The following is a 2,825-nucleotide window of genomic DNA, read 5'->3' as shown; positions in this document are numbered from 1 at the left end:
ACATTGTCATCACTGATTTTTATCATATCAGGCCTGAAGACATTTTTAAAAAGGGGTTAGCAAGGAGGGAAGACCTTCCAGAGGCCCAGTGGCCCCGAAATCCTCGAATTCAGAACAGTACCACATGGGTGCTTTCCCCCTTGTTTTAGGTTCTTCAGCTTTTAGCAAAATTAGGAGACCCAAAATGCTAGATATGCTGTTAGAAGGCATGTTTTGGTTGATTATTATAATATATAAATTATTACATATGTCCCCTGTCATTTGTCCTTCTACCCACAAAACCTTCTGTCCTGTACAAGTTATATCTATCTATACACATGCTTAAATTTAAGCCATATAGTAGTTTGTGTGTGGGTGTGTGTGTGTGTGTGTGTGGTTGTTTTGTTAGCCCCTGCATTTCAGTTGATTTAGTTCGCTATCCACCTACCCATCCGTTTTCCATTATTTCCCTAAAAGTAAATAATAAAAGTGCTCTATACCAAAATGATTTCAAATCACTTTTACATAATTATTAGAAAATTTAATAGCAAAATTTTATAGCCACAAAACTGATGATAGGTCTAGCTATCCTGAAATAAGCAGTGCTAATAAGACAGCATAATACTACACAGTATCCTATTAATGACAGGTATTTCCAAATTATTTTAAATAAAGTATTAACGAACAGATAGATACAAGTCCTTAGGTAGTCTTTTTTAAGTTACTATATTCCTAAGTTATTCACAGATGTTGTATATTAGGCAACAAAGGGGTTCTCTGGTTAAGTTATATGCTCCCCTTTGTTCTCAGTGTCTAAAATGAAACTCAAAATAATTGAGGGAAGGCAAATCTGAATTTTAGAATAGGTCTATAGAATCTTAGCACTTGTATAAAGGCCTGTAACACCGTTAGCATCAAAGATGGATACTTCTATAGTGCTTCCAAGTTTCATCTTCAAATTGATTTTAAAATCACAGCATTAGAAGTTTTATGATGGAAAGGACCACTGAACCGTAGATGACATTTAATTAAACCACCCATTTTACAGATAAGGGAACCAAGGCTTAAAACTGACTTACCTAAGGTCCCACTAATTATCAGAAGCAGTTCTCTTTCTCCTGCCCTCTAACCAAATAGTGGCTCCCAAGCTCAGCTGCACACTGGGATCATCTGAGAAGCTTTAAAAACTGCCTGGCTTCTGCTTCAAGATGTTCTGATTTAACCGGCACTGGGTATGACTTGGGCATCAGGACTGTTTTTAAAGATCCCCAGATGACTGCAGCGTGCAGCAAAGTTTAGGGATGAATGAGTTAGGGTTAAGATCGGAGAATCACTCGGGATGCTTTTGTCCATATAATCATGCTTCACATCATTCCCCATCTTGTCAACAGGTGTGTGTGCGTGGGTGAGAGAGAGACAGACAGACAGACAGACACACAGACACTGTGTCTTGGAGGCGGGGACAGGCGGGTGGACTTTGTGCATCCAGAAACATATATCTTGAAAAGTTGCATAAGTGATTCTAATAAGGCTCACCTACCCCACTGAGAACAGCTACCCCACTGAAAACTAACCCCATGATAAACATTTTCAAAATCATTCCTAAAAGCCAATTGGCCCTATTAATTTTCTCAGTAAACCTTTATTTCACCAATAATGAATGTGATGAATGATCATTTCTAAAACTTCATGAGAGCAAATTAAAATTTACTGTACTTCCAAAAATTAGACTAGGTCGGGAAAAAAAAGGATGAAACCTTCTTGTCTGAGCAAGGTAAATCTTTTTTTTTTTTTTTTAATTTTATTTAATTTTACTTAATTTGGGATGCATGGGGTCTTTGTTACTGCGCGCGGGCTTTCTCTAGTTGCCAAGAGCGGGGGCTGCTCTTTGTCGTGGTGCGCGGCCTTCTCACTGTGGTGGCTTCTCTTGTTGCACGGCACGGGCTCTAGGTGCGTGGGCTTCAGTAGTTGCACACGGGCTCAGTAGTTGTGGCTCGCGGGCTCTACGGCACAGGCTCAGTAGTTGTGGCGCACGGGTTTAATTGCTCTGCGGCATGTGGGATCTTCCCAGACCAGGGCTCGAACCTGTGTCACCTGCGTTGGCAGGCAGATTCTTAAACCACTACACCACCAGGGAAGTCCCTGAGCAAGGTTTACTTTCAAAGTACTTTTGAATTATATACTGGACATCAGACTCTTTTGAATTCAAAAGAAGCTGCGACTCTAGCCAAAGTAGAGTGGTTTTTGTACCCACAGATTCAGTGTCTTGGCTGAAGAAAAACATTGAGTGATTATGTGATAAGTGCCCAAACTCAGGACTTTAGAGATGGGGCTCAGTTTTTGCTGAAACATGACTTGACTGCAACTATTATTGTAAGCAAGAGAGGAAAGTTACATTATTATGACTGTGAACTTGCTGTCTTTAATTAAAGTAGAAGTTACTGAGAATTTAAATAGCTAAAAAAAAAGCTGGCACATTAAAAACCAATTAAAAATACAATTAGCTTATAAAATTAAGACAACAAATAAAATTAAGGATAAGGACATTAATATTTTCAAATAGCATTTCCCAAACTGTGTTCTGGAAAATCAACATTCATATCCTAAGGAGATGTTAATGTTTCGTGGACAACCGCGAGGGAGGAGGCAAGAAGCTCTGCATCCCGTTTGGTTTTTTTCTCTTAAATAAGCTTGAAAGGTTCATCATTAGGGTGTTTTGAAAGTGCATCTCCAATTGTGGACTATGAGGTGCTCCCAGAAATTAAAGAATAGTTTCCATCATCATGACACTGTTCGTGTCTCCTTAAGTATAAGCCTGACCACAGCCATGTTTCCGAAACCTCACC

The sequence above is a fragment of the Balaenoptera physalus genome, assembly GCF_965194825.1.
Source record: "Balaenoptera physalus genome assembly, chromosome: 6".
NCBI lineage: Eukaryota > Metazoa > Chordata > Mammalia > Artiodactyla > Balaenopteridae > Balaenoptera > Balaenoptera physalus.
The sequence above is the reverse complement of the archived record's forward strand: the minus strand, read 5'-3'. Positions refer to the sequence as shown.